At 32.8% G+C, this 13198-nt stretch overlaps 1 protein-coding gene across 3 annotated transcripts in view; it reads left to right on the forward strand.

Moving 5' to 3' along the window:
• LOC130895199 (irregular chiasm C-roughest protein-like) overlaps positions 1–13198 on the forward strand; it is a 201851-nt gene that overhangs the window by 109626 nt on the left and 79027 nt on the right. For all 3 annotated transcript variants that reach the window (XM_057802385.1, XM_057802384.1, XM_057802386.1), the window contains one exon: positions 2236–2298. The gene's annotated coding sequence lies outside the window, so the exon portion shown is untranslated. The remainder of the gene's footprint in view (positions 1–2235; positions 2299–13198) is intronic.

The raw sequence follows: 13198 nt of genomic DNA on the forward strand, positions 1-13198 counted from the left end.
TTTTAAGATAAAATAAAGGTAAATGAAAACAAAACTTCAAGATTTTAATTATACTTATACAGAGCAGAAAAATATGTATATTTTGGATTTAATTTGGATTTTCTTTCAGGGGAGGAGGCCATATTAATAATCACAATAGTAAAAGATGGAATAACCAATAACTCCATGGAAAATTCTAGTTTTTCGTGTTGACATTATTTCAAATTTGAAGCGCAACAGCAAACTATTTGATACAAATGTTGCGGATATTTCACGTCCATTAATTAGCATGGCGCTGTCCATTAGCATATTTGGTAGTATCTAACGATCTTCATTATAGGACGATTTTATCGATACCTTTCATTTTGGAACTGCAACTTTGATTATCTTCCACCTGTTTCATTCAAATAATCTACCTTAGAATTGAAAATGGCGAGACCTGTACTAATAGTCAGATTCGTTATTCGAAGAGATATGTGGGAAATCATCAACTTTCAATATACAGAGTGTACCAATCTCAGGAAAAACTTGTAAATTTAGTAGGTACCAGAATTTCATTGATTAATTATATTTATGCATTGAATTGTTGTCACTGTTACGTAAATTTTTCAATTTAAAAAGAAGAAAATTCTCCAATTATCTACTGGTTATTATACGAGGGATGATGAAAATGTGGGGTATTTCAAAAATTATCAATAAAATAACAGAAACCAGCGCTTCGAAATTTCGGTTTGAAATATACATTAGGGGAATCAAGTTTATATAGGGTGTCATACGACAAGTTGAAACTATCTGATCTTTTTAACTAAAATACTACCAGAAGTCTACTATAACTTTGTTATTTTAAATAGAACACCCTGTATATTGGTACATTTTTGAAATTTTATTATACTTTTGTCTGAAAACTTTTTACGAAAAATGCATACTTTTTGAGTTATTAACTTTTTTGTAAAAAATTTGACCGTTGCACAATCTTATAAATTATTTTTTCACGACTATACACTTAAAGATATGAAAATGGTTTCTGTTCGGTTGCTTCTAGCATGGTCAGACGTATTTGAATTTATATTAAAAAAATTTCATTCTATACAGAGTGTGTTTATACACTTTTAACACTTGCTTAACTCTTTTTATCAAGTGTTGAAAGTTTAACTTCATAAATGTCAAATTTCTTCATTTTTTTAAATAGAACCACCCGGTTCGTCACTATGCCAGAATAATCAAAGATTGGTTATAGGCTCACTACGAACCATTTGTACTGACAGAAGATAAAATGATTTTCAGGTCCGTTATATCAAAAAATTTTCGGGGATATTGAGTTGAAAAGTGTTTGATAATTGTTTTTGAGGTCGAAAATAAGCAACAGCTTTGACGTAGAATATTTAAAAAAATTCACGAAATTACACACAATAGAAGAAAATGGTGTTTCTTGTTAAGTATATATTAAGATAAAAGTACTGTATGAATGGATTATTAAAATTATTTCTGATAATTTCTGTCACATACGTTATGTGTAAAATTCGGTACCAAAAAGTTTGCACAAAATGTAAAAAGCTCACTCCGTGCAGACGCTACGCGGGCCGAAGAAAGCTGGCATGCGCTGTATGCGACTACGAAGCTCTCGCACTATATACTCAGCCATTTTTGACATTCAGGTGTCAGTCGGCGTTATGCTACAGCCACATGTCGCCATTATTGATGTTTCCGTGTGAATTACGAAATGTGAGTCGTTTTCTACAGGCTGAAGGCCATAGTGCTGCAGAAATCCATCGGAGAATGAATCGTGTGTATGTGGAAAGCTTCATAGTGAGGGTGTTGTGCGTGAATGATGTCAAAAGTTTAAAGATGGCCATAATGATGCAGGGGGCCAAGGACGCAAATCTGTCGTTTCAGATTACCTGGTTCAACGAGTTGTCAAAATGGTTAAAGAAAACCGGAATTTTCAGAAGTTTTAAGATCTGTTTTGTACTCTACTCGAACTCATTAGCGGCAGCTTTCTTTCAAGAATGTATTGAAAAGCTTATCCACAGATATGTCAAATATCTCAATCTCGTCGATGATTATGTCGAAAAATAACATCAAGTTTACCAATCTTTTGGTAATCAAATTATTGTTTCATATGAAGTTGTCTTTTATTTAAAGCCTATCGGAGGTTGGAAAAAAAACGGCCCTCGTATAACAATAAACATTGAATTAGATTACAGCAACTAACTACATCTGTCACTATGATAATCATATAATTTGTCTTTGTTGCAGACTAGCAAGTTACTCCATGAGAAGCTGTGCAATACGATGATACAAAATTAGAAACCTGATCAGGTGAGTGCGAATCACCATAATCAATTCAAATACCTGCATTTCTATGTAATTAGAATTTTGTCTGGATTAACATACAAAATGACATATAAAAGTTGAACGTAATTGGAAATTCCTCCATTGTTTATACAGCAAATTACAAATTGAATAATATTAACGGTCACCAACTTCAATCGTAAGATTATTTGGCACACATAACCTCAATTTTAATACATATTGTTATAAAATTCCAATAATCGAAGTGAAAGGAATTAAATTTCTTGAAGAACTTTTATAGATAACCAAGTTTCATTTCTAAATTTTCCTTCTTCACAACCTCTCTTAGTCTTGCTGAATATTCTAATAACATCATATTATCAATTTAATTTAGAATATTCCATTACAAGCTTCCATTTCATGGATCTAATTATCTTTAACTGTTTACCCAATATTCCTTCAGATGTATTCGTATTCTAAAGGATATATTCGCAAAAAGGATATCTCTCTATTAGCACCATTTGAAAAGTCTGGAATTATTTTCATATTTTTTTTGTTGAAATGACAAACCTTCTTAAAAGCAATTTTTTCTTAGTCTTTTCTTGAAATGGAACGTTTGGGAGCAATTCAGGAAGTTTTTAGTTTTAAGGTAAATTTCACCAAAAAAAAATATTAGGGAGGAAGGACAATATGGCGCCGCCGAAGGAGCTATTTTTAGTATGTATTTATGCACGAGATAAAAAATAATGAGGGTCCTTTGTTGGTGAAAAATTGCGAGGAGATTGCGAATTATTTTTGAGGAAATTTTTTTATAACAGAAAAAGGTCATGACATAACACAGAGGAGGTCAAAAATATAAGTAACCTGATAATAAAGTAATATTCCTGTCACAATTTTCACTAAACCGGACGAGTACAAAATTTCAAAATAATATACAGGGTAAGTATAAAGTTATAAAGAACCAAATTAAAAACCTGAATTTACTTTGTTGCCATAGAAATGATGGAAAATATTTTTTTTTTTCGGTTCGTTGGAAATCTCTTTTCATAAATTACATTTTTATGGCTCTTTTCGAAAAAAAAAACATAGCTATGGACTAAAATATGAATGTTTACAGAGAATTAACGTCATATCTGAAAAATGTATCAAAAATCTATTAATACGACTAAATTTAAATCATTTATTGATCATGAATCAAGAAAATGTTTTTATTTATGAAAATTTAACGATGAATTCGAATATTATTGGATACAAAAAGAAAATTTTGCAAAAGACTTCAGGAATAATTTTACCGATTTACAATTGAATAACATCATCAACGTAGGACAGACGAAGCAGTGTTTTTCAAAAAGAATAAGATAACACGAGAAGATAACGTGGAGATGCAACTTGAACCAAATATTGATGTTCGAGGATCTAAACAACGAAGATGACAAATCTAGAATGGAATTAACTATTCAAGTTGGAGCTGAAGACAATTGCGTCACCTCATCTACATAATTCAAATCCCCATTATACTGTGAGCATCTACAATTTACATCATGAAAAATAAGTTCCAGGATCGGTACAACATCAATTTGAGATACTCTTTGATACATCAGGACTCAATAGATCTACGAAATCATATACATATTGGAAGAAGATTCAGGGTGTTGAGATCTTTCATATAAAGAAACTGCAACAAGAACAGTAGTGGAGCTACCAAAAGTTGAGTAGACGTATAACCTATTGAAAAATTAGCATGATCTCAAGTCGGAGCAGATTTAGCAATTAGATCCGGTAAACCTCACTTATTTAAAACAGATAGGAGGTTAACAATCGAATGGGATTGAAAGGTAGTGGTAAGTTTTTCGAATTTTTCATATTTTGGAGGATGCCTTTTGGTAAAAATGATTTTTTATATTAAAATTTTGGCTATTTTCGTAAATATAATAGATTTACCAGGCATATTTGGATTATCAGTAAACTCTAATAGTTTTCATACAATACTTTTGCGGGGGTTACCACAGAGAAGGAATTTATCTATATAGACGATCTAATTGTAATTGTTTGCTCTGAAAATTGTCATCCATTGGTTTGATTGTTCTTTTGATTCGGGTGCGAAGTGATGGATCCACGGTTTAAACAGCGCAAAAAGCAAAAATTTGGCTCTATTTCTGTAAAACAACAGAAACTCGATGGAAACATCTTCACGACGCTATTTTTGTTCTATTGTGAGCAAACACAGCACCCATCTTGTGCACAACTTGCTCTTGTCTAAATTTCCAGTTAATATGCGATGTACTGCACCTTTTGACTTGCCCACTATCTTTTTGCGTTTAATTTTCAAAATAATCTAGATTTTTCTCTTTATGTAACTCGAGTAACTTGATTAATTTAACATTACACATGCATATAGTGCCGAAAAAAAAATCTATGAAAAACACGTTATTTGTTTAATTTGAGACTGAATGAAAAGAATATTTCACATTTCCCGTTCTTGCTATTTATTTATTCATTTCAAACAGAGAGTTCTTAATTGTTATGGTGCCATATGAACCTCATTGCGGATTCGGTTTTGTGTTACCAATCGTTGTTTTATTCGGCTTGGACGTGACTTAAATATGAATACAAAAGAACAGTTAGGTTCATTCAATCCAGTGGTAGATCTGGAAAGGATACTAAATGTACTTCCATTTCACTGGAATACTTTTTTAATCAAAAATTATGACTCAATACGAATTTATTTGGAGAAAGTCTTAATGTTCATATTGTTTAAGTGAAAATTCCAATTTTGTGTCTAATTTTATCGAATAATCACCTTATAAGTTGAAGTTCCGTTAAAAAGAATGCAATTTTAGCAACATTGCAGTATTTGTCTTGTTGCAATCCAAAAGTGAATTATAAGTTCATGTAATTGACGAATCGTCAAAAAATATAAAAGAATGTAATATTCTGACAATAAATATCATGTTATTAATAAGTAATAGCAAAATAAGATTCAATTTCAACAAAAGTTTTCAAGTCATTTTATATGTAAATAAATTTTATACTATTTCCCATAATTCTAGTGCTCTTGGTAGTTTTTCTTATATCTTACTTTCAAATGATCCTAAATAAATGAAAATAATAATAATAATAAAAAAGATTTCATCGTAATCGAAGTTGACCAATTAGTTTTAAAAGTATTAATCTATCTGAATGAAACAATCCCTTGTGAAATAGCAAAAAGTCTATGGTATAACATAATTTTTAATGTAGTAGCCATATTTGGCTAATTTTTTACCCGGTTCCACTTCCTTTCTGTCAAATCATTTATTTAGATATTAATTGGTCGATTTATCACATATGAACTTCTTTTCTTTGATGCTTTTTTTGCTCTCTATATTTTTTCTAAATAGTCGTTCTTCCTTCATCCGTTGTAAGTATCCCCACCAATGTAGTTTAATGTAGGTTACATGTTTTCTAATATCTATGTTTCTAATTTTATCACCCCCTTCACTGTTCTTGAATATTTCATCACTGTCGTCTGTATTTTATTTTTTGTTGTTTTATCAATACCCGAGATTCACATCCAAATTTATATCTGTATCCTGTTTTCGTCTATTATTATTCCTAGGTATTTATAGTGTTTAACCTGTTTGAGTGTTTCTCATACTTGTCTTGTTTTCTTCTTCTCCTGCTACTATTATGTCTTGTTCTTGTTTATTTCCAAGCCCATGCCTATCACTGCTTTAATGTTCTTATTTATTTATACTATTTCTATCGGTGGGGTAAATTCATAAACACTTACTCTTTTACTTATTTAATTTATTTAAACACTTCACACTACACTTAACTCGAATATATAGCAGAAACGAAATTCTTGAAAGTGAGCAAATAAAAAATATAGAAATTAGTCCAAAACATATTCTCTCGAAGTGTGAAACACTAAGAAAGTCCAAAGCACTACACCTAAGAGTGAGCTTGAAATAAAAGACGGATATCTCTGGCAATCAAAACCTTCCCCATTCCAGACTTTTTAAATGGAGTGGGATTAATTGTTTAGCTGTAAACACAAGGTCACAATAGAACCTCTAGGTCGCAGTGAATATGAGACATATACATACATACATAGTTCAAAGCAAACCATGTAAACAAATCATTATAACCAGGAAGGGCTGGATTCACGGTCTATATCGGGGGCGAGTTCGTAACACTACTTTGTTCCATACTTCAACGTTTTCTTGTAAATTCTTTTTCTGTTTTTGCTATTAGTGTAACATCGTCAGCAAATGCTACCTCAGTTATATTAACTCTTTGTAGTTGTGAACAGTGGACCCTATTGATCTCGACCATGAATATTATGAATTGGAATGGACTCAAACTTCCCCCTTGATCTCTTAATTGTCATTTCTTATGACTGCAATCTCATTGTTTTCGTAAATATTTTGTATCATCTTTTTTACATCAACTTCTTCGACCAGTATCTTTCATATGTACTCTACCAAAGGTGTTTTCTAAGCCTATGAAAATCACGTATAATTTTTTCTTTCTTGTATTGCTTCTTCTGTCATCTGTTTTATATTAAATACATGATCTTGGGTGATTCTTTTCATTCCAAATCCACTATGAGATTTTTCGAGTGTGTTTCGTACTAATATGATACTATCTCCAATCTTTTTTTTCATAATTTTGATGTTTGTTGTTCCTTTTTCATAATTACAATTTTGTGATTGAGGTTATGTGCGGCAGCGAAAATTTTATTGACAGTGACAAACGGTTAGCCTACCAAAGTTGAAAATATGGTTGTGGGGACAAAAAATCCGTACAAACTATTTGTTTTAATTTAATTCTCCTCTAATTTTTCATGTGTAGTCACTTTGTAGCCTTCAGAATATACGTTTTGTTTAAAATTTTGCCAAAAACATTCAATTGGCAAAAGCAAAAACTCCCACAACGTTCGTTGCATAATGAGCAGTTGCCATATGTAATCGAAAAACAAAATTGCTTTCAAGCCGCTCTTTTCATTGATTGCACACTCTTTTTTTCGTATATTTTTGCGGTTACAGAGTTTTCAGAAGGAGAAATGCATGCTGAAGAACGATCACGAGTAGTTTTCAACAACCGTACCAACAATTTCGAGTTGAATTTTTTGTGTTTTTGGAAATGCACATCTGAATTTACTTTTTTCACAATGATTGGTCTTATCTTTCGGCTTTTAACTTTCGCTAAAAATAAAATATGATTTGTAGTCGATAAGGATTCCCAAACCTTTAACGAGAGAAACATCGTTGTCATTGATTTAAGTTTTGATTTTTGTTCAATTTGTTGCTTCTCGGAATATTTGGATGCGGTTTTTCTTGATTTTTGAACTACATTCTGTTCTTTTAGAATACTGCCTAAATATTTCTTATCGATTTAAAATTTGCTGCCCAGTTTTCGCGAACAAACTCCCAATTTTTCGTATGTTGCCTTAACCAAAGCTTCTTTTTCCGTTTTTGGTATTTTTCTGATCTTCTGTCTGATCCTGGCTTATTTTGAATCAAAATAACTGTCTTAACTCGCTGAAGTTTTTTATTTCTATACCCCTATAAAGAGTAATTCGTGGTTTTGAAAAATTACTTAAAATCTTATACTGTTTTCGAAATAGTTTCTCAAAAAATTTAAACAATCTTTATTAGTTTGTGGGGATGTTCACAACAAGAAATTTTTTTATTATATGAAACTATTTTCTCCCTACAGACTAAAATGTATCGTTTTCCGCATATTTTTCAATTGAAACGTTACTGGATGCCGTTAAGGGTATGGGATTATAAGAGAAATAATATATAAGGAATACCCTCGAGATAGAAACTAATCTTGCTACCAATGACATTTCCAATTTAATGGAAAACGATAGATCATTCGGGTTGTCACTTCTTTAGATTGCGAGTAAAAGTTTAGTAAAATTTTCTATAGTGCAAGAGAAATAAGTAAGAACTTTTTAATAACATTACGTTCTCAAATATTTGGTGAAAACGGTAACCGAATAATAAATTTGACAGCTTTTTCTATATAAGACAGACGATTTATAGAATCTGTTTTTATGTACAAAAGAAGTTGAATTGAAGTTTTTTTATATTTTGTGGAAAAGCTTCATCTCCCATCGAATGACATACAAGATGATGGTCGCAGAAGTACCCTGCCCAACAAAGAAAACACAAAAGTTTTGGAAAAAATATATTCATTTTTCAACGTAATCTCCTTGATGGGAACACGTTTCAACCATGGTTTTGAAACGGCGTTAAACTTTGGCTTCACTTCTGTCAAACATTGTAAACGCGGCACCCATCTTGCGCACAGCTTTCTCATGTCCAAATTTTCACTTTTTGAAATACCCACGCACTTTCAGTCGAGGAGACTTTCTTCAGCAGTTCTGGAGTCTTCAAACTTAAAACATATGTTGTTTAAATTGGGCACTTAACTACCGCCATCTTTAAGCTAGGCCAGGTACTTTTGGTACCATCTTCTATTTCCCATACTCTTTTCTTCACTTTCGCTTAGTTGGTTATTTGTAATTGCATCCACAATCAAGCGACTCAATTTTGAGGTATTCCAAACTGAAAACACTCACAAATGGACGTAATTGGTAAATGTTTGATTGAAAAAAGCTCTTTAATTTCCACGTAAAAATGAATCTAAATACTTCTTTGACATGACCTTAAGTCTTTTACGTTTTCAGCTTTTTACCACGCTTATACAAAAAACCGTCAATAACTTCATTGAACAGAGATCTCAGAGAGGACACCACTTCATTTTGTTCAATATACATAACAAGCCGATAACTCCATGGAGACTGCGTTGGAATAATTATTAAACAAATTTGAGAATGATCTGACGTTAAAAATGTTTATACGTATTGAATTTGACCGTAAATTGTTATTTAGTTTGTAATTATATACCCAGAACAAAAACTCAAACGGGCGAGTTTCGAACACATGGGTCTTACAGTTTCCTCCGCTATGTCAAAAGGTTCAAACCAAGGTGGTTGATTAGCTTGATGACATCGGTTACTGATAGTGATGTACGACGGGTCAATCCAAAGACGAAACAGTTCATGACGACCCACTATTATAACTATGAACTTTGGTAATCACTTTGTGTTAGATTTAGACTGTAGGAAGGATGATTTAGTTAACCAATCGAGATCTTGGATTTGATTTGCTCCTTGTGGACGGTCATTAACATAAAGCGAAAAGAGGGTTACTCAGCATGCTACGTCTTTATTTAAAAGCATGACGATGCTTTTCAATATCTTAAAATAATTCGTTAAATTTATTATCTCCACGAGGAGAAAAAAATACCAACAACACCCATTTCGGACCTAAGAATGTTTCAGAACTATAAACTTTTGAATATTTGCTTCCCTATTTTTAACCTCAAAATTTCTTGATATTTAAGGAAAGTTTTTAAAATACCTCTTTCAACCATATTTTCTTGTCTCTCTTTCCATTTCTTAAGAGGTGAAAGCAATGTCACAAATTTTGCTTCTTCAGCTTTATCCTTCAAAACATTATCATCGAGTTAGCTTCAACTCATTTCTAAATTATCTTCTTTGAAAGTGCCTGACAGTTTTTGTTAAATCGATACACTCACTTCTTGATTTTTGTTATCTGAAGGTAAACTATTCTACCTCAGTCTCTAAAGACGATATCTTGGTCATCGAAACGCGCCTCAGACAGTGTAATTTTGAGTGTTGGTATAGTGGTGGTCTCAACATTGTATTCAGCATGAACAGTTCATAGCAAATGAAATATTTTACAAACGTAGTATGTGCATCTTTGTCATAAAAGACGCTTTTGACACTACTTCACATGCAGTTGTCAAAAGGGCACCTGATTCCAGAGAAGTAGATCCAGCTTCGGATGGATGTCTCAACTACTAGCCATCCGAACTTTAAAGAGAATTCAATTATAGGAGAAGATGGTGTCGATTGGTGGGACTAAATGCTCTAAACAAGACAAGATCTACCGAATTACCTTCACTAGACAATAAAAGTAGATAACAAATAATAAACTCCCTTAGAATAAAAACGAAAAGGAAATAACCAGTCAAGCCCTGAAAGCCTTAATGTTGCGTGGAAACTTCGATGGGAATAATTGGGGTTGAAACCCTATGATGAATGTGGGGCCAATCATTACTTATGGAGCAGTGATTTGGTTGTTCCGAAGGTACAAAGACTGGGAGAATATGCCCAATGGCTGCAAAAGAAATGATTCCAAATCTCACGTATATTCTCCTAGGAAAAATTAACTTGAGATCAAAACAATATATCAAAAATGAACAGAAATGCTAAAATAAATGAAGAGAACTGAAATAGGACAGTAGGGGTCTAGAAACAAAGACTAAGAAAACTGGGAGCAGAAATTTATGGAATTGAAGATGGAGATAATCATTTTATCCGATAGCCAAGCAGCTATGACCTCCAAGGATCTAAGGTGATCTGGGAATACCTTATTAAGCATAAATTCAATCTCCGATAGCTTCCGGGATACACTGAAGTGATATGAATCTTAGCAGGAGTCTTCTCAAGGCATTACCGCCTCAATGAGCACCTGAAGACACTAGGTTCAGCAGATATAGAAATAAATAAATATGTTGATTGTTTTGATTGTGTTTTCTGCAATAAATCAATAATTAAGGTTTTAACTCCCCCAATCTTTTATTTGTGACATCATTATTACAAATGTAATAATGAATATTGCTTAGTATCTGAGTGAATTGTTTTTTGTGGTCCACTCTGTATATACTTAACAGTAAATTCAATTATATTATTGATATACATGAATGCCTCTGAATATTCTGAATCTTGATCTAAAATTTCCATTATTTGTCGCATTGTATTTCAAAATTATGAATTCGAGGTTGTTTTCTAATGATTCAATTAGAAAAATCGTCGGAAATCCTTCAATTGTTTCCTAGATGCTGTTCCACTTGACCTGACAACGTTCACCTGCAGTATTTCTGTCAAAAAATTTAATTAAAACCTAAGTGGCGTTCATGAAATTTTCCGTCGCTTTGATGTTTCCTTGAAACACGGTGTCGAGGAAAATAGGAAGCAAATCCTGAATAAAAGCTCTTTTGCATATATTTTGCGCCGCGCGCTCTAATTTTTCACTCCAGCAAATAATTTGAGAATTGCTGAAATAAAACAGGCATATTGGTGTTTCTGCGTTTGACGTAAATATATGTAAGTAAAATTGTGATGAGATGATCTAATTTTATTCATAAAAAAAAGTGTAGTGGATGTTTGGTATATTAAAACACACCAAGGACAATAACAAGCGCTTGTCAATAGAATTCCACGACCAAAAATGGAGATGGCGCGGTTTGCGGTCTAAAGAAAATTTTTAGGTTAATTCTCAAATTAAAAAAAAGGTTTTAGACAGTTTATGACCGTTTAAGACAGTTAAAGACACTTTAAGACAGTTTTTGTAAAGCTAGCGCTGCTGCTTTCACAAATTAAACTTCAAACCCTTTCAGTAGTAAAGATTCATAGATATATAGTTGTAAATTATATTTTAGAACAGATAATATCACCTTAATTCATATAATGTAGAATAATCCCACAAGTCCGGATGGCTATAGCTTCCAGAGAGCCTCCTATAGTGTTTCACATTTCAAGAGAATGTTGATTGAAGTTTTAGTCCTCAGTGCACTAAATCTAGCGTCTTATGTGTCTATTGAGGCAATATTGTCCCGATAGAACTCCTGTTATCTATGACATTGGAGCTTAAAGTTCTAATGGTTTCTTGGCTATCTTTATAGGATGGTGATCTTCTGTTTGTGATAAATCCTCACTAGATTAAGCTGGACACATTTTTCAGTTGCTTTAATTTTGGCTTCGGATGTTGCTTCTGGACCTTTACGCTCCTATTCAAGTTCCGACTTGCTTGTCCCAGGTTTGGTCTCTGTAAGGTGACATCTCTAACGAAGAGGAAGAATAAGGTTGAGGAGTGGTAGACAATTTACCAAAAATCCGATTTTCGCGGTTTTGATGGGAATAGTCAAAGTTAACAAAGAAGTTAGAAACGTGAAGAGACACTTCGTCGTTCTGCAAGGAACCAACGGAATCAGCCAAACACCTCATCTATGTTAGGATGTCCATAGACAAAGGCTACGAATGGAAGTCATTCGAGCTTTTTACATCCAGGAAATTTAATCTGCATTGTCCTCAGTCAAATCACTTTGCTACCTGACTGGGGTACACTATTTTTGGAGTTCGTTTCTACGACATGCCCCTGCGATGCCAAATATTGCAGCGACCTACAACAAGTAATTTCAAAATGTCTTACAAAAGCTAAATAGTAATTACTGACTTAGTTTTTTCATCAAATACTGAGAATTCGGAGCTTATTTTAGAAAATACAAGATCTTATAGTGATTAGAATGGATTTGTGTGGAATATGGCAAGAAACGAAAGGCCTTAGTCCCAATTTTAATGTATCAGTTTTATCGATAGGGTCTCATTTACGTGACGAAAAATTTCCAACACAAATATTTTTCAGTTTCTTATCTATCCTAGAAGACTGGATGACGTTTTTTGAAACAATCTGTATAACTAACCACCTAAATGTCTTCAATTCTCGTAATTTCGTTTTTTAATACCTTCAGTATGAAATAAAGAATTATCCCGAATAGCGGAATAAGCGTGAAAATTGCAAAAAAATCTCAAGCGATACATACAAAGAGAAAAAAGCGACGCTTATGTCAATGCAGTAGGGAACGTGCGGCTGGCAATGAAAAAAGCTGGGGTATCCGGAAAACAAGGGCAGCTTTTAGGTTTTCTAGAGCTCTTAAATCAGCACTTGGAGAGGAGGCGTTAGTTGGAAAAAGAGAGATATAGAACAAAAGAAAAACAACAAGGATATACATGGTTATGACGGCTAAAGTATTATCCTTTTTCTTTTTGTTTCTTGTTAAGATG

This window comes from Diorhabda carinulata, chromosome 6 (genome assembly GCF_026250575.1).
Source record: "Diorhabda carinulata isolate Delta chromosome 6, icDioCari1.1, whole genome shotgun sequence".
Taxonomy (NCBI): domain Eukaryota; kingdom Metazoa; phylum Arthropoda; class Insecta; order Coleoptera; family Chrysomelidae; genus Diorhabda; species Diorhabda carinulata.